This window comes from Canis aureus, chromosome 9 (genome assembly GCF_053574225.1).
Source record: "Canis aureus isolate CA01 chromosome 9, VMU_Caureus_v.1.0, whole genome shotgun sequence".
Classification (NCBI taxonomy): domain Eukaryota; kingdom Metazoa; phylum Chordata; class Mammalia; order Carnivora; family Canidae; genus Canis; species Canis aureus.
The window spans coordinates 30,420,694-30,443,879 of NC_135619.1; the positions used below are offsets into that span (position 1 = coordinate 30,420,694).

The window sequence follows — 23,186 nt, forward strand, 5'->3', positions numbered from 1 at the left end:
AACAAATGACAGCAGATTGATAAAATTATGCTTGTCTGTAGGCTAAATATAAATAACATATAGTAATCGTTCTCAAACTTTTTGGTCTCAGGACTACTTTGTACTCTTAAGAATTATTGAAGACATTAAAGAGATTTTGCTTATATGGATTATATCTGTCAATATTAATGACCATATTAGAATTGAATTTGAGAAAAATTTTAAAGTATTATTTTATAATAACATTATATGTTAACACAAATAATGTATTTTTGTGAAAAATGACCATATTTCCAAAACAAAAATATTTGGTGAGAAGAGCTATAAAGAAATCTCTTTAGGGGTACCTGGCTTGCTCAGTCAGTAGAGCATGCAATTCTTGACTTCAGGGTCATGAGTTCAAACCCCACATTGGGCATGGAGCCTATTTTAAAAAATGAATAAATAAAAGAGAAATCTCTTTAAAGTCTGGGTTAATACACAATAGCTGAATTATCTCATCTATTTCTGCATTTAATCTGTTGTATATATGCATTGTTTTGGTGGAAGTTATGTGAAGAATGTCTGGACTCACATGTTAAGTAGTTGGAAAGAGGGTGAATATTTTAATATATTTTTCAGATAATTGTGGATATTAGTCACTGATACCAAACCACATTCAACAAACAGTAGTTTCTCAAAAGTAAGTTGTTGGGTTCTTTTTAAAGATTTTATTTATTTATTCATTAGAGACACACACAGAGAGAGGCAGAGACACGGGCAGAGGGAGAAGAAGACTCCATGCAGGGAGCCCGACGTGGGACTTGATCCCGGGTCTCCAGGATCAGGCCCTGGGCCAAAGGCAGTGCTCAACCGCTGAGCCACCCGGGCTGCCCCTCAAAAGTAAGTTGTAATGTGGAATCAGAAACTAATGAACTTTTTGGGTTCTCCTACATTAATATCTATTGTCTGTCCTAGACTTTGGATCTTTTTATCTTGGCAAGATTTTTCTTTCTTTCTTTCTTTCTTTCTTTCTTTCTTTCTTTCTTTCTTTCTTTCTTTTCTTTCTTTCTTTCTTTCTTTCTTTCTTTCTTTCTTTCTTTCTTTTTCTAGAGAAAGAGAGAGAGAGAAACACAGCATGAGCTGGATGGCGGGGGCAGAGAGAGAGGGAGAGATAGAATCTTATGCAGGCTCTATGCCCAGTGTGGAAGCCTGACCCCAGGGCTTAGCTTCACCACCCTGAGATCATGACCTGAGCTGAAATCAAGAGTTAGATGCTTCACTGACTGAGCCACCCAGGCACTCCTTGGCAAGATTTTATAACCTCATGCATTAATCAAATATTGCTTACTAAATTGCGTACATCTTCTAATTCTGATGTATATCATTATATAATATCTTAAAAGCACATTGTAAAAGATTACCACTGATTTAACCCAAGAAGTCTATAAGTATCAGGAAGTATGGCAAAGCCACCATGGCAGATATAGGTTTTTTCAAAATTCTAGTTTTCTCTTGAAAGCTTAAACTTAGCCATTGACAACAAATATAATCAGTTCTTTTTTTTTTTTTAAGAACTATTTATTTATTTATTCAGAGAGAGAGGGGGGCAGAGACACAGGCAGAAGCAGACTCCATGCAGGGAGCCCAACGTGGGACTCGATCCCGGGTCTCCAGGATCACAGCCCGGGCTGCAGGTGGCACTAAACCACTGCACCACGAGGGCTGCCCTATAATCAGTTCTTAAAATTGTAGGCTTACTTCATTTTTATGAACTGTCCAAATGGATGAAGAAGATGTGAGATTATATATATATAATGTATATATATAAATAATGGAAACTACTCAGCCATTAGAAACGGCAGATACCCACCATTTGCTTCGACATGGATGGAGCTGGAAGGTATTATGCTGAGTGAACTAAGTCAATCAGAGAAGGAAAATCATCATTTGGTTTCACTCATATGGGGAATATAAAAAGTAGTGAAAGGGATTATAGGAGAAAGGAGAGAAAGTTAATGGGAAAAAATAGAGAGGGTGACAAAACGTGAGACTCCTCTATCTCTGGGAAACGAACAAGGGGTAGTGAAAGGGCAGGTGGGCAGGGTAATGGGGTGACTGGGTGATGAGCACTGAGGGGGGCACTTGACAGGATGAGCACTGGGTGTTATACTATGTGTTGGCAAATCGTACTCCAATAAAAAAATATGTACATGTATACATATAGAACTGTCCAGATATCAAAATCTAAATAATTATAGCTTGTCTGCCTGTCATTCTCCACCCCCCTTTATTGAGGGATAATTGACATGTTACTTTGTAAGTTTAAGGTGCACAACTTGATGATTTGATATATGAATATATTTTGAAATGATTAACATAATTTTAGTTAACATATCCATCATCCTATGTAGTTATAGTGCATGTGTGTGTTGAGAATTCTTTAGGACTTATTCACTTAGCGATTTTCAAATAAACAATACAGCATTGTTAACTATAGTCACCATGCTGTGTACTACATTCCCAGAATGTGTTCATCTTATAACTGGAAATGTATACCCTTTGATCACCTTCGCCCATTTCTTCCACCTCCACCACAGCTCTGACTCTGGCAACCACCAGTCTACTCTGTTCTATGAATTTAGTTTAATTTAGTTAGAATTTAGTTTCTTTCTTTTATTAGATTCCACATAAAATGAGACCATATGGTATTTGCCTTTATTTGACTTATTTCACTTAGCATAGTGCCCTCAACATCTATCCACGTTGTCACAAATGGCAAGATTTTCTTCAATTTTTTTTTGTTCTGGCTGAATAATATTCCATGATACATATACACACAACACCACATTTTCTTTATCCATTCATCCCTTGAGGGACACTCGAGGTTGCTTCATGTCTTGGCTATTATTAAAAAGTGCTACAGTGAACATGGGGGTACAAATATCTTTTTTTAATTTTTTAAAAATTTTTATTTATTTATGATAGTCACACAGAGAGAGAGAGAGAGAGAGGCAGAGTTGACCTAGTCAACTAAATGAAACTAGTGTTTTCATTTTCTTCAGATAAATACCCAGAAGTGGAATTGCCAGATATATGATAGTTCTAGTTTTAATTTTTTTAATGTCTCTATTTAATTTTTTAATTCCAGTATAATTAACATAGAGTATTATAGAAGTTTCATATGTACAATATAGTGATTCAACAATTCTGTATATTACTCAGTGCTCATCATAAGTGTAATCTTAACCTTTACCTACTTCACCCATTGCCCCACTCACTTCCCCTCTGGTAACCACCAGTTCTCTATATTTAAGAGTCTGTTTTTGGGTTTTTTTGGTTTGTATCCTTTTAAAATTTGTTTCCTAAATTCCACATATGAATGAGGTCATATGGTATTTGTCTTTGACTTATTTGACTTAGCACTATACTCTCTAGATCCATTCCTATTGTTGCAAATGGCAAGAGTTCATTCTTTATTATGGCTGGATAATATTTCATTATACATGTATATATATATGGCACATCTTTACTCATTCATCTATCAATGGACACTTGAGTGTCTTCCATATTTTGGCTATTGTAAATAAATAGCAGTAAACATATATGTACATATATCTTTCCAAACTAGTGTTTTTTGCATTCTTTGGGTAAATAAATACCATTTAGCAGAATTATTGGATCATATGGTAATTCTATTTTTAATTTTTTGAGGAACTTCTATACTGTTTTCCACAGTGGCTCTACCAGTTTGCATTCCCACAAATAGTGCACAAGGGTTCCTTTTTTCTCCATATCCTTGTCAATACTTGTTGTTTCTTACATTTTTTATTTTTCCATTCTGACAGGTGTGAAGTTATATCTCATTGTGCTTTTGATTTGCATTTCCCTGATGATGAATACTGTTGAACATCTTTCCATGTGTCTGTTGGCCATCTGTATGTCTTCTTTGGAGAAATGTCTATTCATGTCTTCTGCTCATTTTTTAATTGGATTATTTTTTGGTGTTGAATTGTAGAAGTTCTTGATATATTTTGGATGCTAACCCCTTATTGGATATTGCATTTGCAAATATCTTTTCTCACTCAGTAGCTTGTCTTGTTTTTTTTTTTATTTTATTTACTTATTCATTAGAGTCAGAGAGATTCTGGCAATTCCACTTCTGGGTATTTATCAGAAGAAAATGAAAACACTAGGTCAAAAAGATATCTGTACCCACTGTAGCACTTTTTAATAATAGCCAAGACATGAAGCAACCTCGAGTGTCCCTCAAGGAATGAATGGATAAAGAAAATGTGGTGTTGTGTGTATGTATCATGGAGAGAGAGAGAGAGAGAGAAAGAGAGAGAGGCGGAGACACAGGCAGAGGGAGAAGCAGGGTCCATGCAGGAGCCTGATGTGAAACTCGATCCCAGGACTCCGGGATCACACCCTGGGCCAAAGGCAGGTGCTAAACCGCTGAGCCACCCAGGGATCCCCAAGTTGTCTTGTTTTCTTGATTATTCCCTTTGCTATGCAGAAATTTCTTGTTTTGATATAGTCTCAATAGTTTACTTCTGGTTTTGTTTCAGTTGCCTCAGGAGATCAGTCTAGATCAGCCAGTGTCAGAGAAATTACTATGATCTCTTCCAGGATTTTTATTATATCAAGTCTCACATTTAGGTCCTTGATCCATTTTGAGTTTATTTTTGTTTATGGTGCAAGAAAGTGGTCCAGTTTCATTCTTTTGCATGTAGATCTTCAAGTTTCCCAGCACCATTTGTTGAAGAGACTTTCTTCTAATTGCATATTCTTGCCTCCTTTGTGGTAGATTAATTGACTGTATAATTGTGTATTTATTTCTGGGCTTTCTGTTCCATTGATCTATATATCTGTTTTTTTAGTGCCAGTACCATACTGTTTTGATAACTACAGCTATGCAGTACATCTTGAAATCTGGGATTGTGATACCTCCAGTTTTGTTTTTCATTTCCAAGATTGCTTTGGCTATTTGGGGTCTTTTGTAGTTCTAGACAAATTTTAGGATTATTTGTTCTAGTTCTGTGAAAAATGCTATTGGTATTTTGTGGAGATGATATTAAATCTAGAGATTGCTTTGGGTACTGTGGATATTTTAACAGTATTTATTCTTTCAATGCATGAGGATGGAGTATCTCTCCATTTGTTGTGTCATCTTCAATTTCTTTCATCCATGTTTTATAGCCTTCAGAGTACAGGTCTTTCACCTCCTTGGTTAAGTTTATTCCTAGGTGTTTTATCTTTGGTACAGTTACAAATGGGACTGTTTTCTTAATTTCTCTTCTGTTTCATATTGTTGTATAGAAATGCAAAGGTTTTTTGTATATTGGTTTTTGTATCCTGTGACTTCACTGAATTCATTTGTCAGTTCTAGATTTTGTTTTGTTTTGTTTTTTTATGGAGTCTTCAGGGTTTTCCATGTATGGTATCGTGTCATCTGCAAATAGTGAAAGTTTTACTTCTTCCTCATCAAAGTCTGGATGCCTTTTATTTCTTTTTCTTGTCTGATTGGTGTGGCGAGGGCTTCCAGTACTATGTTGAAATATGTTGAATAAAAGTAGTGAGAGAGGATATCCTTGTCTTTTCCTAATTTTAGGGAAAAAGCTCTCAGTTTTTTTGAAAAACTCTCATCATTGAGCATGATGTTAGCTATGGTTTTCCATATATGGTTTTTATTATGTTGAGGTATGTTCCCTCTAACTGCATTCTGTTGAGAGTTTTATTACTAATCGTTGTTGTACTTTGTCAAATACTTTTTCTGCATCTGTTGAAATGATTGTACGGTTTTTATCCTTTCTCTTGTTGGTGTGATGTATCATGTTGATTGATTCATGAATATTGAACCACCCTTACATCCCAGGAATAAACCCCAGCTGATCATGGTAAATGATGTTTTAAATTGTTGGATTTGACTTGCTAATATTTTGTTGAGGATTTTTGTATCCATGTTCATCAGAAATGTTGGCCTGTAGTTTCCTTTCTTGTAGTGACTTTATCTGGTCTTGGTGTCAGGGTAATGTTGGCCTCATAGAATGAATTGGAAGCTTTCCTTCCCCTACCATTTTTTGGAATAGTTTGAGAAGAATAGGTATTAACTCTTCTTGCTTGGTAGAATTCACCTGTGAATCTCTCTGATCCTGGACTTTTGTTTGTTGGGAGTTTTTTGATTACTAATTCAATTTCACTGCTGTTCAAATTTTCTGTTTCTTCCTGATTCAGTTTTGGGAGGTTATAGGTTTCTAGGAATATTTTTAAAAATATTTTATTTGTTTATTTATTTATTTATTTATTTGAGAGAGAAAGTAAGAGAGAGCATGAGCGGGGGCGGGGGATAGTTCAGAGGAAGAGAGAAGCAGACTTCTCTGTGAGCAGGCAGCCCAATCCAGGGCTCAATCCCAGCACCCCGAGATCATGACCTAAGCTGAAAGTGGACACTTAACCAACTGAGCCACCAGGTGCTCCAGTTTCTTCTAGGTTGTCCAGTTTGTTGGCCTATTATTTTCTATAATATTCTCATATAATCCTTTATATTGCCAAGGTGTCAGTTATTATTTCTCTTCTTTCATTTCTGATTTTGAGTCTCTGCTCTCTGTCTCTGAAGAATCTGGCTAAAGATTTATCAATTCTATTGATCTTTTCAAAGAACCAACTCCTGGTTTCTTTTATCGTTCTTTGGGGGTTTTGTTTGTTTTTTTAGTTTCTTTATTGTTTATTTCTATCCTAATCTTGATTTTTGTCCTGCCTTCTGGGCTTGGGTTTTGCTCGGTCTTCTTTTTCTAGCTCCTTTAAAGTATGGTTATGTTGTTTATTTGAGATTTTTCTTCTTGATTTAGGCCTGAACTGCTTTAAACTTCTCTCTTAGAACAGCTTCTGCTGCTTTCCAGAGATCTTGGACCACTGTTTTCATTTTCATTTGCCTCTATGCATTTTTTTTCTCTGTGATTTCATGGTCAAATCATTCATTGTTTAATAACATGTTATTTCATCCATGTATTTGTGCTCTTTCCAGATTTTTTTCTCTTGGTTGATTTCTAGTTTCAAAGTATTGTGGTTGGAAAAGATGCATAGTATGACTTTAATCTTTTTTAATTTATCAATATTTATCTTGTGGCCTAACGTGATCTATTTTAGACAATGTTCTGTATGCACTTGAACAAAATGTGTATTCTGCTGTTTAGGAGAATATATCTGTTAGATCCATCTGGTCCAATATGTCATTCAAAGCCCATCTCTTTGTTGATTTTCTGTTTAGATGATCTATCCATTGATGTAAATGAGGGGTTGTAGTCCCATACTATTATTGGATTACTAATGGTTACTTCCTTTGTTAATAGTTGCTTTAAGTATTTGGGTGCTCTCACATTGAGTGCTGCATATTTACAATTGTTTATATCTTCTTTGGATTGTTCCCCTTATGATTATGTAGTCTCTTTCTTTGTCTCTTTTTATGGACTTTGTCCATTTTGTCTGATGTCAATATTAAGTACTGCTACCACACCTTTCTTTTCACTGCCATTTGCATGATGAATGTTTTCCATCTCTTCACTTTCAACCTGCATGTGTCTTTACATCCAAAGTACGTATCTCATAGGGAGCATATAGATAGTTCTTATTTTTTTTTATCCATTCCATCATGCTGTGCTGTCTTTTGATTGGAACATTTAGTCCATTTATATTCAAAGTAATTATTGATAGGTATGTACTTATTGCCATTTTGTTACTTGTTTTAGTGATTTTTTTATAGTTCTTCTCTGTCCCTTTCTTCTCTTGTTCTTTTTTCTTGTAGCTTGATGTATCTTTTTAGTGATATACTTGAATTCCATTCTCTTTATTTTTTGCATATCTATTACAAATTTTTGTACTTACAGTTAGGTTTATATATAGCATTTATCTTATATATAGCATGTATCAGTCTCTATTAAGTTGATGGTTGCTTAAGTTTGAACCCATTCAAAAATCACTAAATAGGAGGAATTAAGATGGCAGAGCAGTAGGGAGACCCTAGGCTCGACTCATCCCTAAAACACAGCTAGAGAAGTATCAAATCATTCTGAACACCCAAGAAATCAATCTGAATGCTGAAATAACAAACTGCAGAAATAGAGGAAGTAAAGAAGCCACATTATAGTAGGTAGTAGGCATGGAGATGTGCTTCTAGGCAGAAAAGAATTCTGGATGCTGCAGAGGGGAGGGAGCCTTGATATCAGGGAGAGGAGAGAGAGAGATAAATAGAAAGGAGTGTACAGAGGATTGCACAAAACCATTGACTGGGAAAATTAGAGCAGCTGATTTTCACAAGGTTATACAAGCAGTGGAGCCTAAAGTCTGAAGTTTTAGAAGTCTGCACCACTGAGTGGAGACTGGTAGGCATAGTGATGCTCCTGTAGGGAAGGAGGGAAGAGGCCCAGGAGCAGGCAGTGTGGTTTGAAGATCCCCTGGGTAGCACTGGGAGAGGCAGTTCACCTTCTTGGAGTGCGTTCAGGAGAGATGATGAGGCCTCTCAGGGGACCAAAGAGCTGGTGGGTGCCAGCATGCTGCTGTGTTCATTAGTATAGAAACAAAGATACCTGCTAAGGGTAGCAAACCTTGGTGCCTCCTTTTTGCTGTGCTGTACCATAAACTCTAAGCTGCTGCATGATTGTACAACTGCTTTCCTAGGACCAGCTGGCACCAGCTGTAGCATGGCAAGACCCTACCCCAGAGGATCAACATGGGTCCACCCTGTACCAGGTCCCTAAAATCTGGAGTTTTGATTTTATCTCAGGCCATGCGCCTGAGATAAAGCACAGGAGTACTGTACTGCCTGGCAGGCAGACGGCTTGGACATAGACAGGATGAAGGAAGGGATCTGACAGAGGCCAGGGACACAAGAGGGGAGATTGTTTGCTCTTCTATGAGGGATTCCTGAACAGTGGAGAGTGTGAACTCCCCACTTGGAGGGGTTGTGAGAGTGGGGTGATGCCATTCTCCCCTACCCTCATCAACACTGACAGACCAGTGAGCAACATAGCACTTCCAGAAGCCAATTACACCAAGCATCTTCATTCTTCCCAACTCCCATACCCTGCAGGTGTATCTTTACTAGGGCAAGTTAGTTTAAGGACCACCACAGCAGGCCTGTTCCCTAGAAACTCCTCCTGCACACTAGGTCTACTACTCATAGAGTGCTGCAAAACTTTAGCTCTAGGGGAAATACGATCTAGCCTCTTAACAAGCAGACCAAAACACACCTAGTTAAAACTTGCGACACTATGGACAAAGTCCAAACATTCCCTACTGTAGGCAAGGAGAAACTCTGCAGAGGACTGACCCGAGGGAAAGAGCAACCAAAGCAGAACAGCAGAATGCATAGTCTGAAACACTTCCTGAAGCACCAGGTCCTGGACAGTATAGGACCTCTTGCTAATTATAGCCCTTACTCTTAGAAGCAGGAAATATAACAAGCTTTCCTAACACACAAATAACATGACCTAGACAAATTGACAAGATGGAGGAATTCACCCCAAAAGAAAGAACAGGAAGAGGTCATGGCCAGGGAACTAACAAAACAGATACATAATATGCCTGAAACAAAATTTAAAACAATCAGTGGCACCTGGCAGCCTCAGTTGGTTGAGTGTCTGACTCTTGATTTCGGTTCAGGTCATGGTCTTAGGGTTGTGAGATCGAACCCCACATCAGACTCCAAACTGAGCATGGAGCCTCCTTAAGATTCTCTCTCTCCCTCTCCTTCTTTACCCCCCCCCCCAAAAAAAAAAACCAAAATCCTAAGGATACTAGCTGGGCTTGAGAAAAGCATAGAAAACACTAGAGAATCCTTTTCTGCAGAGATAAAAGAGCTAAAAACTAGTAAGGTGACAATAAAAAATGTTATAACTGAGATACAAAACTGGATGCAATGATAATGAGGATGGATGAATCAGAGGAACAAATCAGTGATACAGAAGATAATATTATAGAAAATTAGGGAAGGTGAAAAGAAGAGGGAAAGAAAAGTATTGGATCATGAATGTAGACTTAGGGAACTCAACAACCCCATAAAATGTAATAACATTTGTATCATAGGAGTCCCAGAAGAAGAAGAGAGGGGAAAGGGGGCAGAAGGTTTATTTGAGCAAGTTATAGCTGAAAACTACCCTAAACTGGGGAAGGAATTGGTCATCTAATCCAGAAAACACAGAGAACTCTCACCAGATTCAACAAAAGCCAGCCAACACAAAGACACATGGTACTACAGGTTGCAAAATAAGGACATAAGGAAAGAATCCTGAAAGCAGCAAGGAAAAAGAAATCCCTAATTGACAAGGGAAGACAAATCGGGTTAGCAGAAACCTGGCAGGACAGAAAGAATTGGCATGATACCTTCAACATGCTAAAGGGGAAAATATGCAGCCAAAAATACTTCATCCAGCAAGGCTATCATTCAGAATGGATGGAGAGATAAAGAGCTTCCCAAACAAAAAATAAAGGGCTTTGTAACCACTAAACTAGCCCTGCAAGAAATATTAAAGAGGACCCTTTAAGTGGGGGGAAAAAAAAAGACCAAAAGCAACAAAGATTAGAAAGGAACAGAGAAAATCTCCAGAAACAGTGACTTTACAGGTAATACAATAGCACAAAATTATTATCTTTCAATAATTACTCTGAATATAAATGGACTAAATGCTCCAACCAGAAGATACAGGGTATCAGAATAGATTAAAACAACAACAACAAAAAGACCCATCCATTTGCTGCTTAAAAGAGACTTGTTTTAGACCTAAAGACACCTCCAGATTTAAAATCATGCTAATGGACATCAAAGGAAAACCAGAATAGCCATACCTATATCAGACAAACTAGATATTAAACCAAAGACTACAACAAGAGATAAAGAAGGGTACTATATCATAATTAAGGGTCCTATCCAACAAAAAGATCTAATAATTGTAAATATTTATGCCCCCAATTTGGGAACACCCAAACATGTAAATCAATTATCAATGAGTTTCCTTGTGTTTGTTAATAATACAATAATAGTAGGGAATTTTAACACCCCACTTCAAGCAATGGACAGATGCTCAAAGCAGAAAACCAACGAGGAAACAATGGCTGTGAATGACAGATTGGACCAAATGGACTGAACAGACATAATCAGAATATTTCACCCTAAAGCAGAAGAATGTTCTAGAATAGATCACATACCAGGTCACAAATCAGGCCTAAATGAGTACAAAAAGATTGATATCATACCATGCATATTTTCAGACCACAATGTTATGAAACTTGGCATCAACCACAAGAAAAAATTTGGAAAGACTGCAAATACATGGAGGTTAAATAACATCCTACTAAATAATGATTGGGTTAACCAGGAAATTAAAGAAGAAATTAAAAAATACATGAAATCAAAAATGAAAACAGGATGGTCCAAAATCTCTAGGATGCAGCAAAGGCAATCATAAGAGGCAAGTATATAGCAATACAGGCCTACCTCAAGAAGCAAGGAAAGTCTCAAATACATAACCTAACCTTACCCCTAAAGGAACTAGAAAAGGAACAGCAAAAGAAGCCTAAAGCCAGCAGAAGAAGGGAAATAATAAAGATTCAAGCAGAAATAAACAATATGTAAACAAACCCTTTAGAATAGATCAATGAAACTAAGAGGTGGTTCTTTGAAAGAATTAATAAAATTGATAAACCCCTATCAGACTTCTCAAAAAGAAAAGAGAGGGCAGCCCCGGTGGCGCCGCGGTTTAGCGCCGCCTACAGCCCAGGGCGTGATCCTGGAGACCCTGGATGAGTCCCACATTGGGCTCTCTGCATAGTGCCTGCTTCTCCTTGTGCCTGTGTCTCTGCCTCTCTCTGTCTCTCTGTCTCTCTCTGTCTCTCTCTCTCTCTCTGTGTCTCTATGAATAAATAAATAAAATCTTTAAAAAAAAGAAAAGAAAAGAGAAAGAAGCCAAATAAAACCACAAATAAAAGAGGAGAGGGCATAACCAATGTCACAGAAATACAATTATAAGAGAATATTATGAAAAATTATATGCCAACAAACTGGGCAATCTGGAATAAATGGGCAAATTCCTAGAAACATAGAAACTACCCAAATTGAAACAGGAAGAAATAGAAGATTTGAACAGACCCATAGCCAACAAAGCAATCAACAAAAGTCCAGGGCTAAATGGCTTCCCAGGGGAATTCTACCAGACATTTAAAGAATTAATACCTATTCTTCTCAAACTCTAAAAAATAAAAAAAGAAAGAAAGAAAGAATGGAAAACTTCCAAATCCATTCCACAAGGCCAGTATTACCTTGATGCCAAAACCAGACAAAGACATCACTAAAAAGGAGAATTAAAAAAAAAAAGGAGAATTATAGGCCAATATCTCTGATGAACATGAATGCAAAAATTCTCAGTAAAATACTAGCAAATCAAATTCAACAGTACATTAAAAGAATGAGCCACTGCCATCAAGTGGGATTTATTCTGCAGGGGGGTTTAATATTTGCAAATCAACATGATCTACCTAATTAATAAAAGAAAGGATAAGAGCCATATGATCCTTTTAATAGGAATGCAGAAAAAGCATTTGACAGAATATAGCATTCATTCTTGATAAAAACCTTCAACAAAGTACGGATAAAGGGAACATACCTCAATATCATAAAGGCCATATCCAGAAGATCCACAGCTAATATCAGCCTCAATGGGGAGAAACAGAACTTTTCCTCTATGGTCAGGAATAAGTTAGGGATGGCCACTCTTACCATTACTGTTTAATGCACTGGAAGTTTTAGCTTCAACAATCAGACGACAGAAATAAAAGGCATCCAAATTGTCAAGGATGAAGTCAAACTTCACTATTTGCAGATGACATGATAGTCTATGTAGAAAACCTGAAAGACTCCACCAAAAGATTACTGGAACTTAAACACGAATTTAGCAAAGTTTCAGGAGATAAAATCATTGTAAAGAAATCCATTGTATTTCTATACAACCAATAATGAAGCAGCAGAATGAGAAATCAAGGAATTGTTCCCATTTACAGTTGCATTGAAAGCCACAAGATACCTAGGAATAAGACTAACCAAAGAGGTAAAAGATCTATGTTCTGAAAGCTATAGAACACTTATGAAGGAAATTGAAGAAGACACAAAGAAAAGGAAAAACATTCCATGCTTATGGGTTGGAAGAAGAAATATTGTTAAAATGTCTATACTATCCAAAGCTTTGCACACATTTAAAGCAATCCCTATCAAAATACCACCAGTAAAAAAAAACAAAACAAACAAACAAAAAAATACCACCAGTATTTTTCACAGAGCTAGAACAAACCATCTTAAAATTTGTGTGGAAGCACAAAGGACCAAGAATAGCCAACGCAATCCTGAAAAAGAAAAGCAAAGATGGAGGTATCACAATTCCAGACTTCAAGCTGTATTACAAAGTGGTAATCATCAAGACAGTACGGTACTGGCATAAAAAGTACACATCGATCAATGAAACAGAAAAGAAAACCCAGAAATGACCCACAAATGTCTGATAAACTAATCTTTGACAAAACATGAAAGAATATAGAAATAGAAAAAAAGATAGTCTCTTCAACAAATGATGTTGAGAAAACTAGACAGCAACATGCAGAAAATTAAACTGGATCACTTCATTATATCATACTATAAATTCAAAATAGACGAAAGACCTTAAATGTGAGACAGGAAACCATCAAAATCCTAGAGAACACAGGCAGCAACCTCTTTGACCTCGGCTGGAGCAACTTCTTACTAGTCATGTTTCCAGAGGCAAGAGAAACAAAAGCAAAAATGAAAGATTGGGACTTTATCAAGATAAAAAGCTTCTGCACAGCAAAGAAAACAATCAACAAAACTAAAAGGCAACCAGTGGAATGAGAGAAGATATATGCAAATGACATATCTGATAAAGGGTTAGTATCCAAACTTTATAAAAATTTATCAAAGTCAACTCCTCAAAAACAAATAATCCAGTTAAGAAATGGACAGAAGACATGATTAGATATTTTTCTAGAGAAGACATCCAGATGGCTGACAGACACATGAAAAGATGCTCAACATCACTCATTGTCAGGGAAATACAAATCAAAACCACAATGAGATGCCACCACACACCTGTTAGAATAGCTAAAATTAACACAGGAAACAACAGATATTGGTGAGGATATAAAGAGGAACCATCCTTCACTGTTGGTGGGAATGCAAACTGGTGTGGCCACTCTGGAAGAGTATGGAGGTTCCTCAGAAAGTTAAACATAGAACTACCCTACAACCCAGCAGTTGCACTACTGGGTATTTACTCAAAGGAAACAAAAATACTAATTCAAATGGGCTCATGTTTATAGCAGCATTATCAACAATAGCTAAATTATGGAAAGAGTCCAAATATCCATTGGCTGATGAATGAATAAAGAAGATGTGGTATATATAGAGTGGAATATTACTCAACTATCAAAAAAGAATGAAATCTTGCTTTTTGCAATGACGTGGATGGAGCTAGAGTTTATTATGCTAAGCAAAATAACTCAGAGAAAGACAAATACCATATGATTTCACTCATGTGGAATTTAAGAAACAAAACAGATGAACATAGGGGAAGGGGGAAAAAGAGAGGGAGAAGCAAACCATAAGAGGCTCTTAACTATAAAGAATAAACTGAGGGTTACTTGGCGGGAGGTAGTGAGGGGATGGGCTATATTGGTGATGGGTGTTGAGGGCCCTTGTGATACATACTGGGTATTATATGTAAGTGATGAATCACCAATTTTTTTTTAAGATTTTATTTATTTATTCATGAGAGACACACAGAGAGAGAGGCAGAGACACAGGCAGAAGGAGAAGCAGGCTTCATGCAGGAAGCCCGACACGGGACTCGATCCCAGGTCTCCAGGATCACGACCTGGACTGAAGGCGGCGCTAAACCGCTGAGCCACCTGGGCTGCCCGTGAATTACCAATTTTATACCTGAAACCAATTATTACCATATGTGTTAACTAAGTAGAGTTTAAATGAAAACAAAAAAAAAAATGTTTAGTATAGGGACACCTGAGTGGCTCACTGGTTAGGCATCAGATTCTTGATTTTGGCTCCGGTCATGATCTCAGGGTCATGAGATTGAGCCCTGTGTCAGGCTCCATGCTTGGTGTGGAGCCTGCTTAAGATTCTTCTCTCCCTCTGCCCTTCTGCCCTCACACCCCCCCGTCTCAAAATTATATGTATGTACATTTATATATATATATTTCTATATATCTTTCTGTATATTTACATTGATATACAAAAGCACTACATTTTTCCTTCCCTCCTCCATGTTTTAGGTATATGGTGTCATATTTCACATCCTTTCCCTTTGTGAATCCTTTGACTGATTGTTGTAAATATGCTTGAATTGATTTTACTGATTTTCTGCCTCTTACTCTTCTAACTCCTGTGTTTGGTCTTTCCATTCCATCTAGTTTTAATTTTTTTGAGGAACTTCTGTTTTGTTTTTCAAAGTGACTGCACCAATTGATGTTCTCACCAACAGTGCACAGGGTTCCCTTTTCTCTATATCCTTGCAAACCTTTTCTATTGTCTTTTTGATGATAGCTGTTCTATTAAACTGACCCTCACCCCCCTGTGTCTCTTGCAATTACCCATCTGTTCTCAATATATATGAGCCCCCCACCTCCACTAAGATTCTGTATGTAAGAGAGAAAATACAACATGTCTTTCTCTGACTCACTTCACTCAGCACAATGACCTCAAGATCTACCCATGTTGTCACAGGTAACAACATTTCATTCTTATGGCTGTATAATATTCATGTGTGGGTGTTGTGCACATGTGTGCGTTGTATGTATTCTAATAGGTGTAAGGTGATATTGTGATTTTGACTTGCATTTCCCTAATGATTAATTATATGAATATCACCTTTCCCTGTACCTATTGGCTGTCCAATGTCTTCTTTGCAAAAATGTCTATTAAGATCTTTTGCCGGTTTTTATTTTAATTTTAGGTATTTATTTATTTTTGGAATGTATTTATTTATTTTTGGAATCTCAATTACATCATTTACTTACCTTTATTTCGTGTCTGGCAATTAGTAGTCATTTGATATACTGCAACTAGTATTACTGACATTTCACTTAACCCTTGCCACATAAAATGTGGGATGTCAATTAATTTGATTCAATCCTCATGCAACAGAATTCCCAAAATCTTAGTAATTTTGGTTGTCTTTCTAGTTTTCTCTTCTACCATTAGATCTCTAAAAGGAAGGAAGAAAAACAAGTTCTGGCTGCAGAAATCCAATAACATGTTCTTGTAAAAAAAAATTGAAAAATACAGAGTTCTTGTTTTTAAATTGGAGCTTTAGTTTTTGCTATTGAGTTATAGGGGTTCTTTATATATTTAAGATCTTAGCCTCTTATCAGATAAATCATTTGCAATTATTTTTCTCTTTATTAGGTTGCCTTTTCATTTTGTTGATTTCCTTTACTGTGCAGAAGTTTTTTAGTTTGATGTAATCCCACTTGTTTATTTTTACTTTTCTTGCTTTTGCTTCTGTTATCCTATCCAAAAAATCATCACCAAGAGCGATGTCAAGGAGCTTACCACCCATTAACTTCTAGGAATTTTTTGATCTTATGTTCCCATTTTAAATCCATTTTGAGTTGATTTTTGCATATGGTGTAGGGTAGTAGTCCCATTTCATTCTTTTGCATGTGGCTTTCCATTTTCCTAGCACCATTTATTGAAGAGACAATATTCTTGACTCTATAGTTATAAACTAATTGGTGATATATGTGTGGATTTATTTCTGGACTCTCTGTTCTGTTCCATTGATCCAAGTGTTTGTTTTTATGCCAATACCATATTGTATTGATTAGCTTTGTAATATAGTTTGAAATCAGGGAGCATGATGCTTCCAGCTGTGTTGTTCTTTCTCAAGATGGCTTTGATTATTTGGGGTCTTTTTGGATTCATATAGATTTTGGGATTGTTTGTCTTATTTCTGTGTAAAATGTCATTGGGATTTTGATAGGGATTGCACTGAATTTATAGATTGCTTTGGGTAGTACAGACATTTTAATGATATTCTTCCAATCTACCAGCATGGAATCTCCTTTTACTTATTTGTCTGGTATTCAATTTTTTTAAATCAGTGTCTTTCAGTTTTCAGTGTACAGACCATTCACCTCCTTGGTTAAGTTTATTTCTAGATATTTTACTGTTTTTTATATATTTGGGATTGTTTTCTTAATTTCGCTTAAAGTCTGTTATTAGTGTAGAGAAACCAATAGATTTTTTGTGTATTGATTTTGTATCCTGGAACTTTTCTAAATTTATTTGTTAGTTGTAAGTTTTTTGTGTAATACTTAGGATTTTCTATATCATGTTCTCTGCTAATACCTTCCTTTCAATTTGGGTGCCTTTTATGTTTTTTTTTTTTCTTATTTGTTTCTTATTTTTGCCTAATTTCTCTGGCTAGGACTTCCAATACTATGTTGAGTAAAAGTGGCATCCTTGTCTTGTTCCTAATCTTAGAGGACGAGCTTGCAGCTTTTCACCATTGAATATGATGTTAACTGTGAACTTGTTATCTGCGGCCTTCACCAAGTTGTGGTATATTCTCTCTGTACTTGTTTTATTGAGAGTTTTTGTTGTAAATTGTTGTTGACATCATGTCTGCTGTGGTTTTGATTTGCATTCCCTGGTGATTAGTAACGTTGAGTGCTGTTTCATTTAACTGTGAACCATTTGAATGTTTTCTTTGGAAAAATGCCTATTCTGGGTACTTAACCCATTTTTTAATTGAATTGTTGTTTTACTATTTATGCCCATCATTCTTTTAGGTAATAATGGTGTTTTATGAAAAAAGCAGTTTTGGATACTCAGAGTCACATAAGTGGTTTTCATTGAGATAACCATCATGTTTTGGTATTTGCATTGTACATAATATTAAAAAGATGTATATGGAAGGGTCAAACTTGGATAAAATTCCATTTTTATTGCTTCATCAAGGATTGAGGAAACCTTTACATGAAACTGCCTTTCATCCCTCCAACATTGAGAGTATGGGGTAGAGAAAATCACAGTGTTAGTGTGAATCAAAACAGTAGTACCAAAGTATACTAAGTTTTAGAAATTCCTGATTTTGTCCTTACTCTGGTAACACTTTCTGATATTCTAGACTCTATGTTCCTCACTCCAATGTGCCCTTAGTTTGTATTCCTTATTAATTCCAATCATCAAATTTATAGCAGACATCTGTTTTGTCAGGTAACATGAAGTCTTCTGATATATTCCAATATTACTTTCTGGACTACCCACCTTCTGCTCTCAGTATGTTCAGTTTGGGCGAAACTGTCTTCGGCCAGATTGCCTCTTTCCTACAATGTTAAAAAAATCCCAAGGACTTTGTGTCTTTTTCATCTACATATTTCTAGCTTCTAGAATAATATATTGTACATAAGATCAAATAAGTAAAATATTACTTAAGTTACTTTATTTCTCTGAATCTTCATTTTTGTCATCTGAAATAATATATAAATATTTATGTCACAATGTCCTCTAAAAATAAAAACAATGTAATGATATTGATAGTATTTGGTCCATGTTAGATGACCAAAAAAAAAAATATATACTCACCGAGGGTTAAAATCACCAAGAAGACAGAAATAACAAGTAGGGGAATCACTGCTCTATATTTAATTACAAGCAATAAGGAGGAATTGTTGGCAAAATCCAGTGATAGGAATCAGGAAAACTGACTGATGTTAGAAACAGAATTCTAATAGATAAGGAGAGAAAAATTGGACATGGTCATATTTATTGCCAAGACTGTAAAAAGCATATTTCACAAAATTCAGAAAGCAAGATTATATGACATGGAATCTTGGAGAGAAAGAGGGGTAAAAAAGAATCACAAACTCTCAAAATCTGAAAGTACAAATGCAAATGCTTTCAAAGAAAGAGAAAAATTCTTTAAATCTTGAATGGTTGAAACAGATTTTCCTTGATCTCAGGTTTAAAAAAATTGTACAAAAAATAGAACTATAATCAAGTAAGAATATACAAAGGTCTAGTACCAGAAGGCCACCATTCTAATACCATACGGGTGATTTTCTAGTTCTACCTTTTGTTCAATGAGACTCAGACAGTCTTTTTTTTAATTTAATTTTAATTTTTTTTATTGGAGTTCAATTTGCCAACATATAGCATAACACCCAGTGCTCATCCCGCCAAGTGTCCCCATCAGTGCCCATCACCCAGTCACCCCAACCCCCCGCCCACCTCCCTTTCCCCCATCTTACTTTATTCGTTTCCCAGAGTTATCTGTCTCTCATGTTCTGTCCCCCTCACTGATATTTCCCACTCATTTTCTCTCCTTTCCCCTTTATTCCCTTTCACTATTTATTATATTCCCCAAATGAATGAGACCATATAATGTTTGACCTTCTCCGATTGACAAGACTAAGACAATCTTATTTAAGGGCCAGAGTGTAGGCAAGTTACTTGAAAAGTAGAATCTAGTGACTGTCACATTGGATATCCATGTAAAAATAAAACTGCTGCACTTAATGAGGTTCCAACACTGCAGCCTGCTGTTTTTCTCTCTCAGAATTCTACTTTTGTCTTTACCTAGTAGATAGATCACCTTTAAAATAAAATTTACCCTGCTCTCTCTAGGAAAGTTACTATAGAATTAGAGTCTTTCTTGATCTTCTCCATCTTTCACAGATTGTCATGCATCTTACATCTTCTCTAGGCTCAAATTAGAAGTTCAAGATCATACCATGCCATCTCAATATCCAACTACCTCCTGATCTCCATTGGGATTAGGTTTGGCTACATGTGACTGTAAAATCTAAATTAACAGTGGTTTAAACAAAAGCTTATTCTTTTTATGTAAAAGTATTTTATAGATTTCTTAGTCTTAATTTCCAATATGTTTAATATGGATCAATATAACCTTATAAACAAAACTTTTTGGAGTCTTCACTACTTTATTTGTTATTGAAATAAAATTGACATAACATCATATTAGTTTTAGGTGTACAACATAAACAATTTGTTATTTGTATACATTTGAAATGATCTCCACTTATAAGTCAACTTACTGTCCATCACCATATATAGTTATAAACTTTGCTTTTTGTGATGAGAACCTTTAAGATCTACTCTCTTAGCAAATTTCAAATGTGTAATGCTGTATTGTTAATTATAGTTACCATGCTGTAATTGCATTCCCATGAGTTACATATTTTATCACTGGAAGTTTGTTCCTTATGACCCCTATATCCATGTCGTCTTCCTCCCCACCCCTTGCTTCTGGAAACCACCAATCTGTTCTCTGTATCTATGAGCTTGTGTTTTTTTTTTTTTGTTTTGTTTTTAATTCCACATATAAATGAAATCATATGTTATTTATCTTTCTCTGTCTGACTTATTTCACTTAGCATAATGCCCTCAAACAATCCATATTGTCACAAATGGCAAGATTTCCTTCTTTTTATGGCTAAATAATATTCCACTGCAAATGGATTCAATTCATGCCTCATATGACACCTACATGAACTTGTCAGAGATATCAGCCCTTTGCAGCAATCTGCTCTTCCCTCTATAGGATGAGGCCCTCACCTTTGTGGTCCAACAAAGGCATGGTATGATCTAGATATGGTCTAGATAGCTGCTAGATCTCCAGTCATCATCTTTACTCCAGATAGTAGGAACAAAAAGGTATATCTCATCCCCTTTAAGACATTTTCTCAGACTTCTTACATATCAGTGGCCAAAACTTAGTCATATGGCCATACCCAGCTACAGAAGAGGCTAGGGAATGTAGTCTCAAATTTGGATAATTCCATGCATGGTTTAATTTCAACATTCTTACTTTAAGGAAGAGGCAAGAATGGTTAATTAGAGGCAACTATTTGTTCTGCCTTTCCCTCCCTACTCAATACACAGACATAGAATAGTAAGAGACAGCCTTGTCCTTTGGGAAGTTGACCAAAGCTTAGTATGGCTTAATTGTGGGACATGGTGGGGGCCAGTTACCAAGGTGTGAAGTTAAGTTCTGAGCATGAGGGCTTGATGTAAGCCATGTTAAAGAATGGGGACTTGAGCTTGAGGATATGGAGAGACACTGGAAGACTTTAAACAAGAGTGTGATGTTCAATTTTGTTTTAGCGTGGCCTACAGTTCTGTTTTGGAAGGACTACTTTTGGAGGCTATGTCAAGAACAGGTTGGAATGGGGCAACTAGAAGAGTGACCTTGACAAGTGCAGTTTTGGTGAAATGATGGGAACAGACGTCTGATGGAAAGCAAACATTGACCTTTCAGATCCTTGATCTCTTCATTTCTCTTGATCTTTTCCTCTCCCCACATTATGACCCTTATGTGTATTAACTCAGAAATTCTTTTAACATCCCACTCTTGGAGCATCATTTTGTACATTTCTATTCATTTATTTTAGCGCCCTCACTTCAAAAAGCCTTTATCCCAAAACTCTGACTCTACTTCTTTTTGATATATGTCAACCATTTACCCACATCCAACTCCTGTCGCCACTGCTCTCTTCACCTAGCTCAGATTCTGTGCTCCTTCTCTAAACCTCTACCCTGGACATACCTCTAAACCCCTTTTGTCCCTTTATCATGACTAATTTATCTGTTATTCCCTCCTTTTGTACTCTCTTGTCTGATTTCCATTAGACTCTAGTTTGATACTTAAGTATCTCCTAACTTGAAACAGTTCTTCTCTGTAGGCCATATCTACCTCTTACTCTCTCTCCTCCCTTTCATAGCCCAGCTTCTCAAGAGAATTGCTGCCTACCCTCTTTACCTTCCTTGGACTCTTGTCATTTATATGGAAATTCATAAAATTCATAAAAGTCACTAAGAATATAACTGGAATAGTTCTCAAGAAGATGATTCCAGCTAGTGTGAAATTCTATAATAAATGGGGGTAATGGAGGGTAGTGGCCTAAAGGTTAGTAGATGGGACTCTTTCTTGTACAATTTTATTTTATTTTATTTTATTTTATTTTTTAAAGATTTTATTTATTTATTTATTTAATTTTTTTTTAATTTTTAATTTTTTTTTTTTATGATAGTCACAGAGAGAGAGAGAGAGAGAGAGAGGCAGAGACACAGGCAGAGGGAGAAGCAGGCTCCATGCACCGGGAGCCCGATGTGGGATTCGATCCCAGGTCTCCAGGATCGCGCCCTGGGCCAAAGGCAGGTGCCAAACCGCTGCGCCATCCAGGGATCCCTCTTGTACAATTTTAAAAAGGAGGCAGACCATCCAATTATGACAGATTGAGGAATTTGAAGTTAGATTTACACTAGTTAAGGAAAATAATGTGACATTTGTTACACAGGAGAATTACTAAACAAACCATATATATGTGTGTGTACATGTGTATGCACATGTATGCATATACTGTCCTTTACATAAAATTGTGTGACTGCATGTGTGCATATATGTACATATGTAAGCATAAAATTAGATCTGGAAGAGATTTCGCCAAAATATTAACAGTGGCTCCTACTGGGTATTAGGATTTGGGGTAGTTTTTACTTTATAGTGTTTGAAAAAAATTTTTTGGAATATTCTTCTAAAATATGTATCAACTTTGTGTTTTTTTTAAAGATTTATTTATTTATTTATGATAGACAGAGAGAGAAAGAGAGAGAGAGAGGCAGAGACATAGGAGGAGGGAGAAGCAGGCTCCATGCCGGGAGCCTAATGTGGGACTTGATCCCGGGACTCCAGGATCGCGCCCTGGGCCAAAGGCAGGCGCCAAACCGCTGAGCCACCCAGGGATCCCTATGTATCAACTTTGAATTCAAGAAGATGCAAAAGTTATTTTTTTTTGGAGAAATTTTAATGAATTATTTTGAAGTGGTCCTGGTCCTTGCCTATCTTCATTTTAAAGGGCATGTCTAATGAGCAGAAGAATAGAAATAAAGAAGTGAATGGGAAGAGACTGTCTTCTTACATCATGAGATTGCTAGGTTTAAGCGAGTGGGTGACAGTTTATCGTAGGAAGACCTTTAAATCACATCTAGACACAAACCTTGAGGCAAAGGCTGACCCCATTGCATGCAAGCAGAACATGAACCAACTTTTCAGGTTTTGCTTTTATCATAAAAGTGAGAATGTTGCAATTTATTGAATAGCAAAGATTAAACAATTTGTAACATTATGTGA

General features: G+C 36.3%; 1 long non-coding RNA gene across 1 annotated transcript in view; it reads left to right on the forward strand.

The window, feature by feature from the left end:
• Window positions 1-687: 687 nt before the first annotated feature.
• LOC144320568 (uncharacterized) overlaps window positions 688-23,186 on the forward strand; it is a 43,606-nt gene continuing 21,107 nt past the window's right edge. The window contains exon 1 of the long non-coding RNA XR_013386195.1: window positions 688-861. This is a non-coding gene — a long non-coding RNA (uncharacterized LOC144320568). The remainder of the gene's footprint in view (window positions 862-23,186) is intronic.